Genomic DNA, 19,844 nt, shown 5'->3' on the forward strand with positions numbered 1-19,844 from the left:
TCATGGCACAGGTTGTGCCTTCAGGGAAACTAGGATTGGGTTTACTAAATTCTCATTTTGTAGATCTCAGATACCACTGTCAAAATGACTTCAATTCTGCCTTCTGTATATAATACACACATATATTTAGTATTTTATTGTAATTCTAGTGTTGCTACATATTAGTCTTTATCAAACAAACTGAATTATGTGGGAATCAGTTTATTAATGGTAAAAAAATAATTATAATAAAATTAGCGGATGTCGTTTTTAGAAAATTAAAGTTTTTTAAATACCTTCACTCATTTCTAGCACATAGTGGTAATCCATTATGGTGTTGGGTTTTGTTCATTTGTTTGTTTGGAGACAGGGTCTGTCTCTGTCACCCAAGAGCTGGAGTGCAATGGCACGATCTCGGCTCACTGCAACCTCCATCTCCAGGGTTCATCCTCCCACCTCAGCCTTCCAAGTAGCTGGGACTACAGGCACACACCACCACGCCCTGGTAATTTTTTGTATATTCAGTAGAGACGAGGTTTCACACTTTCCCATGCTGGTCCCGAACCCCTGGGCTCAAGTGGTCTGCCCACTTTACCTCCCAGAGTGCTAGGATTACAGGTGTGAGCCACTATGCCCAGCCTCATTATGGTGTCTATTAATTTTTGGTTCCCTTTCACTGTGACTGAAATCAATAATTTTTAACAATATGTAAGTTTATTTTCAAAATTATCTCTCTCACTTTAAGAAATAATTAAATTAAAAATCACAGATTTTTCTTGTAGAAAGTTTTAAAATAAGTGTTTATAAGTGGGGAAAAAAATATTTGTTTTTAGCTTCATAGCTGCCTAGTCTTAAGTATTTCTGAGTACTCTAATTTCATTGTAAATTTTTCCTGTTTGCCAAGTTGTAAAAATGTATTTTGCACAGTGATGCAGATAAAGTCAGAAGTGCATGTGGCATTTCTCAACAATGGTATTGATAAGTGAATTGTGAGCCCAGGTTAGCCTCACTCTTTTCATTAAGGTAAAAGGGCATGGTAATTTTCATAAATGACAAGAAAATACTTGTTCTCCTTGTTTAGTGAGGAGAATTGTTTTTGCAGCAGATGTTTATGAAGGGCATGGTAGGATCCCTATGTCTATTGGCATTTTTATTTCCAACTCTTTCCCAAGTTTTGAGCTGAAGTGTTTTGTTTTGTTTTAATGGGCTGCCTCATCAAATAGTCTCTGCTCTTGACCCTGCTTGGTCACAGAAATTTTAAGGTCTCTATCTTTATGGTAACTTTAGTCAGAGGAGGGATTCCAAGGTGAATATTTTCAGTAACTGTGTATGTGTGTGCGCACACCTCTACCTCAGCACCATCCAGGGAAACTGAGGAGGTTGATGCTATAAATTTTCCCTTTGACCTCTGCCTTCCTGTCACCCAATGCTATGAAGATTGAGGCTTTCACTCACTGAGAACAGTCTGAACTACCTTGAATTGTTGACAAGTGACTCTCCAGGCTTATTAGGATAAGGAAATTCCCGCCTAATAAATTTTGGTCAGACAGCTTGTCTGCTCTCAAACTCTGTTTCCTGATAAGATGTTATCAACGACAATGCATGCCCAAAACTTCATTAGCAATTTTAACTTCGTCTCATCTGGTGGTCCTGTGATCTCACCCTGCCTCCACTTGTTTGTGATATTGTATTACCTTGTGATATTGTATTACCTTGTGATATTGTATTACCTTGGGACTCTCTAAGTCCCACAGCTCAGGATGAAGTACCCAGTTACACAACAATAAAGACCTGAATTTGTATACACAACAGAAAAGATCTGCACACTGAAGGATTTTTTTTTAAACAGATGTTCCTGGCCCTAGTAATGAATCTCTCAGCTGAAAAGAATGTGAAGCTTATGAATTGCTCTGAGCTACACTCCGTCTTCCCAGTAAAAGACTGGAGAAGGCAACCTGTGCTCAAAAAGGCTAATGGACATCAACTGTGGATTTTCTCTCTGCCTATGTATCAGTTCTAGGATGTTCCTTCCCCATCACTTCTGAACCTCTGAGTAACAATTATGTCGTCTTCTATTCTGAGACCTCAGATCTATACTGGGCCATTAATTAGGCATATCTGGTTGGAATTTTGGTACAATTTGGGGAGAAGCGAAAGAAAAGAAGGGGTTGTTAAAAAACAGGGATTGCTTGAAGACTGTTCTGCAGGACACTGAGTAAAGAATGGGAGCAGGCCTCAAGCAGAAACCAGTGGGAAGACAAATACGAAGAAGCAGAAAGAATGAGAGTTCTTAGGGGCTAAAGAGAAGGTGTCCTGATGAAGAGCCAGCTCTAAGATTAAAAGAGAGAGAAAAGTAAAATAATGTTTATAGGCTGTGTTGGAGGGATGGAATGGAATAAGGGTTGGGCAGAGGTATCAGGAGAACCCGCTCCCGATGTTTAACGTGGGTTCTTTTCTATGTCCCAAGTGTCTCAGCTGATTTGAGAAATAAAGGGAAAGAGCACAAGAGAGAGAAATTTAAAGCTGGGTGTCTGGGGGAGACATCACATGTCGGCAGGATCCATGATGTTCTCCAAGTGGTAAAACCAGCAAGTTTTTATTAGCGATTTACAAAAGGGGAGGGAGTGCACGAATAGAGTGTGGGTCACAGAGATCACATACTTCACTAGGTAATACAATATCACAAAGCAAGTGGAGGCAGGGTGAGATCACAGGACCACCAGATGAGGCGAAGTTAAAATTGCTAATGAAGTTTTGGGCATGCATTGTCGTTGATAACATCTTATCAGGAAACAGAGTTTGAGAGCAGACAACCTGTCTGACCAAAATTTATTAGGCGGGAATTTCCTTATCCTAATAAGCCTGGAAGTGCTACAGGATTATTTCATGGCTTCGACCATAAAAGACAGCATGCTTTGAGGGAGCCGTTCATAGGCCTACCCTATGGGCACATTCTCTCTCTCAGGGATGTTCCTTGCTGAGAAAAAGAATTCAGTGATATTTCTCCTATTTGCTTTTGAAAAAGGAAAACTATGGCTCTGTTCCGTCTGGCTCACTGGCGGCCAGTTCAAAGTTATCTCCCTTGTTCCCCTGAACATTGCTGTTATCCTGTTCTTTTCTCAAGATGCCCAGATTTCATATTGTTCAAACGCGTATGCTCTACAAACAATTTGTGCAGTTGACACAATCATCACAGGGTCCTGAAGCGACATTCATCCTCCTCAGCTTCCGAAGAAGATGACCGGATTAAGAGATTAAAGTAAAGACAGGCATAGGAAATCACAAGGATATTGATTGGGGAAGTGATAAGTGTCCATGAAATCTTTACAATTTATGTTTAGAGATTGCCATAAAGACAGGCATAAGAAATTATAAAAGTATTAATTTGGGGAACTAATAAATGCCCATGAAATCTTCACAATTTGTGTTCTTCTGCCATGGCTTCAGCCGGTCCCTGTGTCCAAGTGTTCTCTTGTTCAATTCCCACCTATGAGTGAGAGCATGCGGTGTTTGGTTTTCTGTCCTTGTGATAGTTTGCTGAGAATGATGGTTTCCAGCTTCATCCATGTCCCTGAAAAGGACATGAACTCATCCTTTTTTATGGCTGCATAGTATTCCATGGTGTATATGTGCCACATTTGACCCAGCGATCCCATTACTGGGTATGTGCCCAAAGGATTATAAATCATGCTACTATAAAGGCACATGCACACACTGTCCTCTTTCTAACAAAACTGCATGTCCTCACGGATAGATCAACATTAGAAACCTTGGACAAAATGTGAAAATCAAGTAAACCTGAAGGCACTAGAAAGTGACAAAAGCAGTCAGAATATTCAGGGTAACAGACACTTAGAAAAATTTAACAGTATTGGAGGAGTTTTCCTCTTTGCTGTCTGCAGGTGGCTTGTGTTTATCTGCTCAGACCCTCTGCCTTATTGCAAGGACAGAGGGCTTTCTGGATCCCAGGTTCTTGCCTTAATGTATCAGAAAAATTGGATCAGATATGGGCTTGGAGAACGAGTGCAAGGTTTTTTATTGAGTGGTAGTAGCTCTCAGCGAGGTGGATGAAGAGGCCAGAAGGGAGATGGAATAGGAAGGTGGATTTCCCCTGAGGTTGGGCCGCCCAGCAGCCAGGCTGTCCTCTGACAGCCCCGACCAATCTCTGCATCCTTCCGTCGGTCGCTGGCCTTCCACTATGTGCTGGTGCCTGTTGGTGTGCTCTTCTAGCAATATGCTACTGTTGACGTCCAGTTGCTTGTGTTTCTTCCCGCTACAGGCACAGGATGGGGGTGCGACAGGCCAGGGTGATCTTGGAAAATGCAACATGTGGACACAAAAACAGAAATTCCTGTCCTCACCTAGGTCTGTGGGCCCAGGCCCCAGGGGTGGAGCCTTTGTCAGGGACCATGCCTTTCTCTTTTCAGTACTTCCCTGCACCCTTCTTGTATAATTAGCAGCTGTCATTCTGAATGGGAAAAATAAAATTATTTTTATAAAGAAAAGGATTTTGCCAGGCGTGGTAGCTCAGACCTGTAATCCCAGCACTTTGAGAGGCTGAGGCAGTCAGATCACTTGAGGTCAGGAGTTAGAGACCAGCCTGGCCAACATAGTGAAACCCTATCTCTACTAAAAACACAAAAATTTGCTGGGCATGGTGGCGCAGGCCTGTAGTCTCAGCTATTCCGGAGGCTGAGGCAGCAGAGTCACTTGAACCTGGGAGGCAGAGATTGCAGTGAGCCTTGATCACACCACTGCACTGGGCAACAGTGTGAGACACCACAGTCTGGGCAACAGAGTGAGACTCCGTCTCAAATAAATAAATAAATGGATTTTTAGTATGAGCCTACTGAAAAATTTTCTCAATATGTCATTGAATCTTAAGAGTTCATCAATTAATTACCACATTTTGCTCCTAATCTAGACTGTTCAGGTGAAGAAGAATCCCAGAGCCTAATAGAGGTAAAACCAATTTTACCTAATAGAGATAAAATTGTTGGTATCATGTTACCCAGCAATTAGGAGGCAGGTGAGAACACAGAAGTTAAAAGATTGTGCTGTTCAACTCCCTTTTGCTAAGTTATACTCAAGCCTCCATAATTTTTCTACCTTTCCTTACTTATTTGAAGGAAAGTATGTGCATTTATATATATATATGTATATGTATATATATACATACACACACACACACTTTAAGTTCTGGGATGCATGTGCAGAACGTGCAGGTTTGTTACATAGGTATACATGTGCCATGGTGGTTTGCTACACCCATTAACCTGTCATCTACATTAGATATTTCTCCTAATGCTATCCCTTCCCTAGTCCCCTACCCCCCGAAGGCCCTGGTGTGTGATGTTCCCCTCCCTGTGTCCATGTGTTCTCATTGTTCAACTCCCACTTATGAGTGAGAATATGCAGTGTTTGGTTTTTTGTTCCTGTGTTAGTTTGCTGAGAATGATGGTTTCCTGCTTTATCCATGTCATGAGGACATGAACTCATTCTTTTTTGTAGCTGCATAGTATTCCATGGTGTATATGTGCCACATTTTATTTATCCAGTCTATCATTGATGGACATTTGGGTTGGTTCCAAGTCTTTGCTATTGTGAATAATGCTGCAATAAACATACATGTTCATGTGTCTTTATAGTAGAATGATTTATAATCCTTTGAGTATATACCCAGTAGTGGGATTGCTGGGCCAAATGGTAGTTTTAGTTCTAGATACTTGAGAAATCGCCACACTATCTTCCACAATGGCCAAACCAATTTACACTCCCACCAACAGTGTAAAAGTGTTCCTATTTCTCCACATTATCTCCAGCATCTGTTGTTTCCTAACCTTTTAATGATCGCCATTCTAACTGGAGTGAGATATCATTGTGGTTTTGATTTGCATTTCTCCAATGACCAATGATGATGAGCTTTTTTTTTCAAGTATTTGTTGGCCGCATAAATATCTTCTTTTAAGAAGTGTCTGTTCATGGCCGGGCGTGGTAGCTCATGCCTATATCCCAGCACTTTGGGAGGCCGAGGTGGGTGGATCACCTGAGGTTGGGAGTTCGAAACCAGCCTGATCAACATGGAGAAACTCCATCTCTACTAAAAATACAAAACTAGCCAGGCATGATGGTGCATGCCTGTAATCCCAGCTACTTGGGAGGCTGAGACAGGAGAATTGCTTGAACCCGGGAGGCAGAGGTTGCAGTGAGCCAAGATCGTGCCTGGGCAACAAGAACAAAACTCTGTCTCAAAAAAAAAAAAAAAAAAATGTCCATATCCTTCACTCACTTCTTGATGGAGTTGTTTTTTTCTTGTAAATTTGTTTAAGTTTCTTGTAGATTCTGGATATTAGTCCTTTGTCAGATGAATAGATTGCAAAAATGTTCTCTCATTCTGTAGGTTGCCTTTTCACTCTGAAGTTAGTTTCTTTTGCTGTGCAGAAACTCTTTTGTTTAATTAGATCCCATTTGTCAGTTATGGCTTTTGTTGCCATTGCTTTTGGTGTTTTAGTCATGAAATCTTTGCTCATGCCTATGTCCTGAATGGTATTAGGTTTTCTTCTAGGATTTTAAGGTTTTAGGTCTTCTGTTTAAGTCTTTAATTCATCTTGAGTTAAGTTTTGTATAAGGTATAAGGAAGGGGTCCAGTTTCAGTTTTCTGCATATGGCTAGCGTATTAAACAGAGAATCCTTTCCCCATTGCTTTTGTCAGGTTTGTCAAATATCAGGTGGTTGTAGATGTGTGACAGTACTTCTGAGGTCTCTGTTCTGTAGATATATAGACCAATGGAAGTTTGTTCATTTTTACACAATTAATTAAAATGTAGCACTGAATGATTTTCTACGTCCTGCACATACTTTTGTGCCGTTATCTATCTTATTCTTTTTTTGACTACATATGCCAGATGACGCCACTAAAAACTGATGAAGCCTCCATAACATGGGTCCCTTACTGACGCTGAGGAGCATGGCAATCTTCACACCTTAACCAATGCTATTCATGTAGAATGACCAAGAAATGAATGGTTCTTACTGAAAGAGTACATATATTGGCATCTTTCATTACCCACAGACTAATAAACTAATCCTGGCTCATAAAATCCTTTTTGCCTACTTATTTCTATTTGAAGGAACTTAAAATCATATTGGTATAATGATTCATATAACAATTTCAGTTTCTTTCTTTTTTTTTTTTTTTTAACAATTTCAGTTTCTTGGCTGAGTGAAGTTTGCTCTAACAAATAATAAATTCTTCATGTTTCTCAAATTAAATGATGATTATTTAAATTTTAGATAAATATTATTCTAGGAGGCAGGAAGTCTTTTTCTTTATTTATCACATACTACTATCATTGAATATTGTTCCCACCCAGCTCTACAACTAATGGTAAGTTTCCTAAAGGCCGGAAAAAAAAAAAAAAAAAAAGCCATTTCTTTTTTTTTTTTTTTTTGCCGGAGTTTCACTCTTGTCGCCCAAGCTGGAGTGCAGGTGCCTGCCAACATGCTCAGATAATTTTTTTGTATTTTCACTTGAGACCAGGTTTCACCATGTTAACCTGGCTGATCTTGAACTCCTGACCTCAGGTGATCCACCAGCCTCAGCTTTCCAAAATGCTGGGATTACAGGTATGAGCTACTGCACCCAGCCAGAAAAAGGCCATTTCTTATATTGCAGTCAACATAATGCTGTGGTACATAATGAAATTCTGCTATTTGTGTGGTATTATTAACATTTAGGTAATCCTTTTTGACAAATCTTAACCTACAATTTTTCACATCTCCATTTTATTCCTGAAATTTATCTGGATACTTATTTCAATGCATGTGGTTAATCTATCCACAACACAACACAATGCTCTAAGCACATTTTTCCTGTGCCACATAGTGTTTGAAACTAGAAATAGTCAACAGTCATTGGTACAAACCCACACTCACCCCCATCTATCACCACCAGCTCCCATGTATGCTGCCCAGGGGTTTGAAGACTAGCATACCTGGCCCCTGGCACCACAACTGGTACTCACACGTGCTACCCAGGGTCACAAGGAACATCCTGCCTGACATCCCCAGCAATGCCTTACCACAACCTCCACTAACAACCACAGCCTACGCAGTTGAGAAATGTCCAGACTCTACTGATGTTGAATACAGCCAAATAAATTATATGAACATTATACCACTGTGCCTACCCAGTCAAAGCCTAAGCACCCTACTCAATCAAAACTATAGAGTTATCTAAAGGAAAAAGTATTTTTCTATGAAAATTAATCTGTAAAACTGGAAGAAATGACTGCTAACCAAATGTCTAGATATCAATGTAAGAACAAAATAAACAAAAAAAGTAAGAAAACATAACACTTCCAAAGGAACACAATTCTTCAATAAAAGGTTTCAAGGGAAAAATATCTCTGAAATGCCTGAAAACTTATTCAAAATAATGATTTTATGGAAACTCAGTGAGATGCAAGACAATACAGGTAAGCAATAAAAAGAAATCAGAAAAACAATTCATGATCTGAATGAGAAATTCAACAAAAAGATAGACACCATAAAAAGAGCCAAACAGAAATCCTGGAACTGAAGAACTCAAGGAATGAAATTTAAAAAATACACAATCTAGAGCGTTAACAATAGACTAAATCAAGCAGAAGAAATAATTTCTGAATTGATAATTTCTGAATTGACACAGGTCTTTTAAAGTAATTTACTCAGATAACAAAAACACAAAACAATACTAAAAATAAAGAAAGGCTACAGGACATGTGGAACTGTACTAAATAAAACAGTTTCAGCCAGGTGTGGTGGCTCACACCTGTAATCCCAGCACTTTGGGAGGCCAAGGCAGGTGGATCAAAATGTCAGGAGTTCGAGGCCAGCCTGACCAACATGGTAAAACCCTGTCTCTACTAAAAATACAAAAATTAGTTGGGCGTGGTGGTGAACACCTGTAATCCCAGCTACTCAGGAGGCTGAGGCTGGAGAATCACTTGAACACGGGAGGCAGAGGTTGCAGTGAGTCAAGATCACTCCACTGCACTCCAGCCCGGGCAACAGAGCAAGACTCCATCTCAAAAAACAAACAAAAACAAACAAACAAACAAAAAACAATTTGCCATTTTGGAAATTCCAGAAGGAAGATAGATGAGAGAAAGCAAGGAAAATCTATTTAATGAAATAATTGCTGAAAAATTCCCAAGTCTTGCAACAGATATAGACATCCAGATACAGGAAGCCCAAGGACTAATACATATGTTCAACCCAAAAAGTCTTCTTCAAGGCACATTAGATTCAAACTATCAAAAGTGAAAGAGGAAATTCTAAAAACACCAAAAGTTTCTAGTCACATATAAGGGAATCCTCATCAGAATGACAACAGATTTCTCTGTAGAAACCTTACAGGGCAGGCAAGAATGGGATGATATATTCATTGGACCAAACACACACACACACACACACACACACACACACACACGCACACACTCTCTCTCTCTATATATATATATATTCAATGGACTAAAAAACTATAACAATAACAAAAAATGTGCTATACCCAGCAAATCTATCCTTCAAAAATGAAGGAGAAATAAATTTTTTTCTGGATAGGCAAAAACTGAGAGAATTTATTACCACTAAATCAGCACTATAAGAAATGCTTGGCCGGGCCCGGTGGCTCACGTCTGTAATCCCAGCACTTTGGGAGGCTGAGGCTAGTGGATCACCTGAGGCAAAGAGTTCGAGACCAGCCTGGCCAAAGTGGTGAAATCCTATCTCTACTAAAAATACAAAAATTAGCCAGGCGTGGTGGTGTGCACCTGTAATCCCAGCTACTCAGGGGGCTGAGACAGAAGAACTACTTGAATCCAGGAGGTAGAGGTTGCAGTAAGCCGAGATCATGCCACTGCACTCCAGCCTAGGTGACAGAATGAGACTGCACCTCAAAAAAAAAAAAAAATGCTTAAGGAGTCCTACATGTGGAAGCAGAACAATATCTACTGTCATAAAAGAAAGTGTAAAACTCACTGGTAGTGCTGACACAAATCAGGAAACAAAAAGAATACAAAATTATCACTGCAAAAACCACAAAGTCATAAAAGTTAACAATAAAAAGGGAAGAAAATTACAAAAAATATACAAATTGATCACAAAACGATTTAAAAAATGGCAGGAGTAAGTCCTCACCTATCAAAAGCACTTAAGGATAAATGGTTTAAATTCCTTAATTAATAGATATAGATTGCCTTTTTTACAGACGCCGCCACCACCGGGAGCCCTGTACAATCAGCCATGGTCAACCCCACCGTGTTCTTCAACATCGCCGTTGACAGTGAGCTCTTGGGCTGAGTCTCCTTTGAGCTGTTTGCAGACAAAGTTCCAAAGACAGCAGAAAACTTTCCAGCTCTGAGCACTGGAGAGAAAGGATTTGGTTATAAGGGTTCCCGCTTTCACAGAATTATTCCAGGGTGTATGTGTCAGGGTGGTGACTTCACACACCATAATGGAACTGGCAGCAAGTCCACCTATGGGGGGAAATTTGATGATAAGGATTTCATCTGAAAGCATACAGGTCCTGGCATCTTGCCCATGACAAATGCTGGACCCAACACAAATGGTTCCCAGTTTTTCATCTGCACTGCCAAGACTGAGTGGTTGGATGGCAAGCATGTGGTCTTTGGCAAGGCAAAAGAAGGCATGAATATTGTGGAGGCCATAGAGCCCTCTGAGTCCAGGAGTGGCAAGACCAGAAAGAAGATCACCACTGCTGACTGTGGACAACTCTAATAAGTTTCACTTGTGTTTTATCTTAGCCACCAGACCATTCCTTCTGTAGCTCAGGAGCACACCCCTCCACCCCATTTGCTTGTGTATCCTAGAATCTTTGTGCTCTCCCTGCAGTTCCCTTTGGGTTCCATATTTTCCTTGTTCCTTTCCATGCCTAGCTGGATTGCAAAATTGAGTTAAGTTTATGATTATGAAATAAAAACGAAATAACAACAACAATAACAAAAGATATAGATTGACTGAATGGACCAAAAAAGAAAACAACCCCAACTATATGTTGCCTACAAGAAACTCAATTCACCCATAAAGACACAAATAAATGTAAAGTGAAGGGATGGAAAGAAACATTTTATGCAAATGGAAACCAAAAGCATATAAGGTACTTATATCAAGCAAAAAAGACTTTACATCAGTAAACATAAAAAAGAAGCTTATTATATAATGACAAAGGAATTGATTCAAAAAGAGGATATAACAACTATAAATATATATATGACAAACACCAGATATATAAAGCAATTATTAGAGATACAAAGTGAGATAGAATCCAATATAGTGGTAGTTGAGGACTTCAACACCTTGTCTTCAATATCAGATAAATTATGTAGACAGAAAATTAACACAGAAACTTTCTACTTAGTCTGTACTATAGAAAAAATAGAACTAACAGATATTCAAAGAACATTCCATCCATTAGTCAAAGAATACACATTTTCTCATCAGTACGTGAAACATTCTCCAAGACAGACCACATGTTAGCCTACAAAAGAAGTCTCAATAAATTTTTTTTAAATTGAAATAATATCAACCATCTTTTCAGGTCACAATGGAATAAGATGAGAAATCAATAACCATAGAACTTTGGAAAGCGTATAAGTACATAAAAATTAAACAACGTGGCTCCTGAACACCCCAATGAGTCAATGAAGAAATAAAAACACTTTTTGAAACAAATGAGAATGGAAACACAACACCCCGCGAACTAGGGATACACCAAAAACAGGGCTTAGATAGAAATTTATAGCAATAAATGCTTACCTCAGAAACATAGAACTACTTTATATAAAAAGACTAATAAATGATGCTACTCAAAGAATTAGAAAAGTAAAAAAAAAACACCAAAATTAGGAGAAAAAAAGAATAAAAATCAGGCCATAACTAAATAAAATATAGACAAAAAGTAGAAAGGATTGATGGTACAAAAAGTTCTTGAAAAGATCAATTTCACATGGCACTAAACAAAAAATACTAGCAAACCGAATCAAACAATACATCAAAAAGATAATGCAATAATAACCATCGGGATTTATCTTGGCTAGCTACACTAACCAAGAATAAAAAAGAGATGACTCTTTACATAAATACAAATAGAAATGAAAAAAGAAACATCACAGCTGATACTACAGAAATACAAAAGATCGTTACTGCTTTGAGCAACTATAAACCACCAAATTGGAAAATTTAAAGAATACAACTAAATTCCTGGACATATATAAAAATCAAGATTGAACATAGAAGAAACAGAAATTCTGAATAGGCCAATAACAAGTAATGTGATTGAGTCAATAATAAAATGTCTTTTGACAAAGAATATCTCAGCACTGTATAGCCTTCCTGATGAACTCTATCAAACTTTAAAGAAAAACTAACATCAATTCATCTCTAAATAATACAAAAAACAAAACAAAAGGAAAATCCTGATTCATTCTACAAGGCAAAAATTACACTGATACCCACATCAGATAAAGACAAAACAAAAAACAAAAGGAAACTGTAGGCCAATATATCTGATGAACATGGATGTAAACATTCTCAACAAAATACCAGCCAACCAAATCAAATGATACATCAAAAAGATAAGACAACAATATTAATTGGGATTTACCTCAGGGATGCAAAGATGGTTCAGCATAAGCAAATCAATAAATGTAATACATCACCACAAATTAATGAAAGACAAAAACCATATGATCATTTCACTAGATGCAGAAAAAGCACTTGATAAAATTTAACATCAATTAACGATTTTAAAAAGTACTCTCAACAAATTAGAAATAGACTAACCATACCTCAACACAATAAAGGCTGTGTATAACAAACTCACAGCTAACATTATACTGAATACAGAAAAACTCAAAGTCTTCTATCTATGAACTAAAATAAGGCAAGATTGTCCACTTACTACTCTTATTCAACATAGTACTGGAATTCCTACCCAGAGCAATTGGCAAGAGAAAGAATTAAAAGGAATTCAGATTGGGAAAGAGGAAGCCAAATTGTTCCTCTTTGCAGATGACATGATCTCATGTACAGAAAATCATGAAAATTCCAATCCAAACCTTTTAGCACTGGTAAATAAATTTAGTAAGGTTGCAGAATGCAAAATAAATGTATAAAAATCAGTAGTATTTTTATACACCATTAGTGAACTGGCTGAAAAAGAAATAAATCAAATTCATTAAGAATAGCTACAAAAATATAAATAAAATAAAATATCTAGGAATAAATTTAACCAAGGAGGTGAAAGAGCTCTACAAAGCAGACTACAAAACACTGATGAAATAAATTGAAGAAAACACAAATGTAATGATATCACATGCTCATGAATTGGAGCAATTAATACTGTTGAAATGACCATACTGCCGATAGCAATCTACAAATTCAATGCAATTCTTATCAAAATACCGATAATATTTTCCGCATAAATAGAAAAAACAATCTTAAAATTTGTTTGGAGCCACAAAATTCCCTGAATAGCCGAAGTAATACTGAACAAAAAGAACAAAGATGGAGGCATTATACTGCCTGATTTCAAAGTATAATACAAGGCTAGAGTAACCAAAAACAGCAAGGTACTGGCATCAAATCAGATACATTTACCAATGGAGCAAAATATAGAACTCAGAAGTAAATTCACATATTTACAGCCAACTGATTTTCCTCAAAGGCATTAATAATATACATTGGGAAAAGGACATTCTCTTTAATAAATGGTATGGGGAAAATTGAATATCCACATGCAAAAGAATAAAAGTAGAGCCATATCTCTCACTATACAAAAAAAAACAACCCAAAGTGAATTAAAGACTTAACACAAGACCAACTATAAAACAGCTAGAAGAAAATATAAGTGGAAACTTTTTAGGACATTGGACAAGGCAAAGCTTTTACGGCTGAGACTTTAAAAGCACAGGCAACATAACCACCCCCCCCCCAAAAAAATATATATATACACACACACATACATACACACATATATATGAGACTATATTAAATTAGAAAGTTTCTGTATAGGGGCCGGGTGCGGTGACTCATGCCTGCAATCCCAGCACTTTGGGAGTCCAAGGCGGGCGGATCACAAGGTCAGGAGATTGAGACCATCCTGGCTAACACAGTGAAACCCCATCTCTACTAAAAATACAAAAAATTAGCCGGGCTTGGTGGGGGGTGCCTGTAGTCCCAGCTACTCTGGAGGCTGAGGCAGGAGAATGGCATGAACCCGGGAGGCGGAGCTTGCAGCGAACGGAGATTGCACCACTGCGCTCTAGCCTGGGTGACAGAGCCAGACTCTGTCTCAAAAAAAGCTTCTGTACAGGAAAAGAAATAATCAACAGTGAGAAGATAATGTGTAGAATGGGAGAGAATATTTGCCAACTCTTCATTCAACAAGGAACTAATACCTCAAATAGAAAAGAAACTAAAACAATTCTACAGCAAATAATAATAATAATAATAATCTGCAAGGAATCAGAGTAAGTATTTTTCAAAAAAAGACATACAAATGGCCAATAAATATATGAAAAATGCTAAACATCACTAATCATCAGGAAAATGCCAAATTAAAAATGTAAGAGTTGAAGAAAGAGGAAAGAAACACAAAACATGGCTGGCAGTTAAATACAGGTTTTCTTTACATAAAACCCCACAGGTGCTCTTGGCCAATTTCCGTCGTGAGCACTTTCTTACAGACTAAGAGTATATATTGGTTTTAGGGTGAGGGGGCTTATGAGAAGCTTGGAATGTTTATGTGTGTGGAGAAGTTTATGGGGGGGGGGGGGGCTTGGAATCTCTTTGGGAGGAGGGGAGGTTGTTTTGGGGGCAGAAATCTTTCCAGCCTGGAGGGGGGTTATATTGGGTCTAGCATCTTCCCTGGCCGGAGCGGGGCTTTATCTCAGGGCTAGCATATCTCTGGTCAGGGAGGAGTTTGGACTGTTTCTGGTTGGAGATGTTATTTGTTGTTTATGGTTATGCTGACCTTAGCTATTAGGCTAATGCCCTTTGGATTTAGGTGGTTTTTTAATTAAGGTGAACTCTAGAATGAGGGGCTTGTCCAAGATGGTGATGCTCCTGCTCTGTCAAAAACCACAATGAAATACTATGTCACCCTAGTTAGATTAGATATTATCACAATACAAAATACAAATGCTGGTGAGGATGTGGAAGAAAGGAAACACCACACTGTTGATGGGAATATAAATTATTACAGTCATTATAGAAAACAGTGTGGATGTTTCTCAGAAAACTAAAAATAGAACTACTATATAATCCAACAATCTCACTACTGGGTAGTTTTCCAAAGTAAAGAAAGATCAGTATATTAAAGGATTACTTGGACCACCATGTTTATTGTTGCACAAGTCACAATAGCTAAGATATGGAATCAATCTAAATGTTCATCAACAGATAAATAAATACATATATATATATATACACACACACACAAAATTGATTACTCTTCTGCCATAAAAGAGTATAAAATCCTGTCATTTCTGGCAACATTGCTGCAAAAGTAAGTAGGGCTTTAGTTCTTCCCCTTCCTGTGAAGTCTGCACTACAGATTCATGCCCTTCCCCGAGTTTTGGCCAGATTTCTCAAATGGGTTCAAATTGATACAAAGTTCAGCTGGAGGTTTCCTTCTCCCTGTGGCCTTTTCCCAGTGCCTCTGGCAGCCCTCCTAAAGGACCCCTGTGAGGCAAGGCGGAAATTGCTTACTGGGGGTCCCAGCAAGCCCACAGGGCTTTTCCCACTACTTCCTCTACCTCTGTATTTCGCTTGGCTCTCTAAATTGATTCAGCTCCAAGTAAGGTCAGAATCTTCTCCGTAGTCTCCCTTTGCCACTTCCACACTTTGGGCCTCACAGTATTTGGGGTGTCCCCGGGGTTTTGCAGGAGCAATCCGCTTCCTTCAAAGGATCTATGAGTTCTCTTGGCTTTCCTTGTGTATTCCTGCAGTCACTCTGGAGCAAAAGTTCATGACCTGAGACTCCATACCTTGCTCCCTCCATCCAAGTGGGAGCTGCAATCTAGTCCTGTTTCCTGTCAGCCATGATCTCCATTTCTGGCAACATTGATGAGCCTGGGGTATGTTATGTTAAGTGAAATAAGTCAGGCATTGAAAGATAAATATTACATATTCTCACTCATATGTGGAAGTTAAAAAAATATTGATCCTATTAAAGTAGAGAGTAGAATTGTGGATATTAGAGGGTAGGAAATGTAGGGTGAGGGAAGGATGGGGAGAGGCAGGTAAACAAGAACAAATTACAGCTAGATAGGAGGAATGAGTTCTGGTGTTCTGCATCCCTGTAGGGTGAATACAGTTAACTATAATTTGTTACATATTTTCAAAAAGCTAGAAGAAAAGATTTTTGTGGTTTTTTCTTTTTTTTTGAGACGAAGTCTTGCTCTGTCGCCCAGGCTGAAGTGCAGTGGCACGATCTCAGTTCACTGCAACCTCTGCCTCCTGGTTTCAAGCAGTTCTCCTGCCTCAGCCTCTCAAGTAGCTGGGACTACAGGCACCCACCACCACGCCAGGCTAATTTTTGTATTTTCAGTAGAGATGAGATGTCACCATATTGGCCAGGCTGTTCTCAAACTCCTGACTTTGTGATCCGCCTGCCTTGGCCTCCCAAAGTGCTGGGATTACAGGTGAGAGCCACAGGGCCCAGACAAAGAAAGGATTTTTAATGTTCTTAATGCAAGGAAAAGACACATATTTGAGGTGATGAATATGATAATTACCCTGATTTTATCATTACACATTGTATACATGTATTAAAATATCACTGTATCTCTTGAATATGCAAAACTTTTTGTCAAGTAAAAAGAAAAGAAAAAGTTAAAGAAATAAAAACGAACTGGTGGGGCGTGGTGGCTCATGCCTGTAATCCCAGTGAGAGGTGACAATGTGCTAGCAGCCCTCACTTTTGGCGCCTCCTCGACCTCCGTGTCCACTCTGGGGCACTTGAGGAGCCCTTCAGCCAGCCACTGAACTGTGGGAGCCCCTCTCTGGGCTGGCCAGGCCAAAGCGGGCTCCCTCTGCTTGCAGGGAGGTGTGGAGGGAGAGGAGGGGGCAGGAACCAGGGCTGTGCACAGTGCTCACAGGCCAGTGCCAGTTCCAGCAGGCGCCCACAGGCTGCACTTGGAGCAGCTGGCCGGCCCAGGAGAGTGAGGGGCTCAGCACTCAGACCAGCAGCTGCAGAGGTTGCGCTGGGTCCCCCAGCACTGCCAGCCGGCATGCACCATGCTCAAATTCTCACCCGGTCTCAGCTGCCTACCCCAGAGGCAGGACTCGGGACCTGCAGCCCGCCATGTCTGAACCTCCCGGCCACCCTGGGCTCCTACGCAGCCCAGGCCTCCCGATGGGTGCCGCCCCCTGCTCTGTGGCGCCCGGTCCCATCCACCCTCCAAGGGCTGAGGAGTGCGGGCGCAGGGCACGGGACTGGCAGGCAGCTCTGCCTGCAGCCCCAGAGCGGGATCCACTAGGTGAAACCAGCTGGGCTCCTGAGTCTAGTGGGGACTTGGGGAACTTTTATGTCTAGCTAAGGGATTGTAAACACACCAATCTGTACTCTGTATCTAGCTCAAGGTTTGTAAATACACCAACCAGTACTCTTTAGCTAACCTTGTGGGGACTTGGAGAACTTTTCTGTCTAGCACTCTGTGTCTAGCTAAAGGATTGTAAAGGTATCTATCGGCACTCTGTGTCTGGCTCTGGGGTTGTAAATACACCAATCAGTACTCTGTGTCTAGCTCAAGGTTTGTAAATACACCAATCTGTATCCAGCTAACCTAGCGGGTACTTGGAGAACTTTTCTATCTAGCACTCTGTGCCTAGCTAAAGGATTGTAAACAAACCAATCAGCACTCTGTCAAAATTGACCAATCAGCTGTCTGTAAAACAGACCAATCAGCTCTCCATAAAATGGACCAATCAGCAAGATGTGGGAGGGGTCAGATAAGGGAATAAAAGCAGGCTGCCTCAGTCAGCAGTGGAAAGCGGTGTGGGTCTGCTTCCACGGTGTGGAGACTTTATTCTTTCACACTTTACAATAAATCTTGCTGTTGCTTACTCTTTGGGCCCACGTGGCCTTTGAGAGCTGTAACATTCACAGCAAAGGTTTGCAGCTGAAGTCAGTGAGACCACGAATCCACCAGAAGGAAGAAACTGCAGACACATCTGGACATTTGAAGGAGCAAACTCTGGACACACCATCTTTAAGAACTGTAGCACTCACTGTGGGGGTTTGCGGCTTCATTTTTGAAGTCAGTGACACCAAGAACCCACCATTACCAGATACACTTTCATTGTTACGGTACCACAAAGTTTTCAGCTTCTTCCTGATGGTGAGACATTTTTATATTTGCAAAATTATTATATTGAGATTCTAAAGACATTAGCATAGAATGGTATAACTTTAATAATTTCTTTCATTGATTACTAATGAACCAGATTTCACTCATAATTTTATTAGTTGCTTGTGCTTTTACTAAAATTTGTGTAAAATTATCACATTTATGTTAAATTATCCTTCTATAATAACTTATTTTGGTATATTTTATTTCCTTTTAAATTGTATTAAAGAGCAAATGTTTTATATGTCAAAGGAGGCAACAATTTGGAGAAAGGAAGGGGCTGGGATAACTACCCAAATCTGAAATATTTGGCCTGGTTTTTTAGAAGACCACATGCTGCTCCCTTTGCCTCCACTTGTGACCCTAACTAGTGGTAATTTAAGAGTGAAAGACTCACAGAAAAAGGGGCAGGCTCAGGGAAGGGAAGAAACTGTTATTAGAGCCAGTTAAACCAACATAGTCTTGAGAATTTTTCATTCCAAGTCCCATAGCCGCAGCACCACTCTGTCAGTGAAGACAACTAATGTATTTTTGTTCTAAGTAAGACCAATGTAACGAGTTGTTTGATAAACAGGAAGACTTGAGGCTTCTTAGAACACCTATGTAACAGACACTACTTTTAACACATTATCAGTTTACTTCAGCTTTCTTACAACATATTTAATACCCAAAATGGACTCAGGTCTCATATTCAATAAGAATACTGTAAGAGAGTATAACTTTGATAAAGATGATTACTCAGCATAACAGCATGCTTGAGAGCAATACAATTAGCATTCATTTAACTACTATGAAGGGATTTTACCCCATTACATGAAAATAATAGGAGCTTTTTAATTAAGTTTCCAATATTCTCAGAAAGAACCGATAACACTTAGCATCTGTGATGGTTAATTCTATGTGTCAAATTGACTAGGCCACAGTGCTCAGATATTTGGTCAGAATGTCTAAATATTGCTGTAAAAGTGATTTTTTTAGATGAGATCAACATTTAAACCAGTAGACTTTGAGTGAAGCAGATCACTCTCCTTACTGTAGTTGGGCTTCATCCAATCAGCTGAAGGCCTTAAAGGGAAAAAAGACACAGGCCCTTTGAGAAAGAGATTTCTGCTTCCAGAGTGCCTTTAAACTTGAGCTACAACATCAATTCTTCCCTCGATCTTCAGCCTCCTGGCTGCAGATTTACTTTTTACTTTTTTTTTTTTTTTTGCCAGCCTCAACAGTTGTGTGAGCCAATTTCTTAAAACAAATCTCTCTTTCTCTCTCCCTCTCTCTCTGTCTCTCTCTCACACACACACAAATACACACACACACACACCCTATTGGCTCTGTTTCTCTGGAGAATGCTGACTAATTTAGATTTTGGTACCAAGAGTGGCTCTAGATAAACACAATCTTAAGGATGAGTTTTCTGCATTGGTTCGGGGATTTCTTAAATTTTTAAAAAAATAT

This window comes from Chlorocebus sabaeus, chromosome 1, assembly GCF_047675955.1.
Source record: "Chlorocebus sabaeus isolate Y175 chromosome 1, mChlSab1.0.hap1, whole genome shotgun sequence".
Classification (NCBI taxonomy): domain Eukaryota; kingdom Metazoa; phylum Chordata; class Mammalia; order Primates; family Cercopithecidae; genus Chlorocebus; species Chlorocebus sabaeus.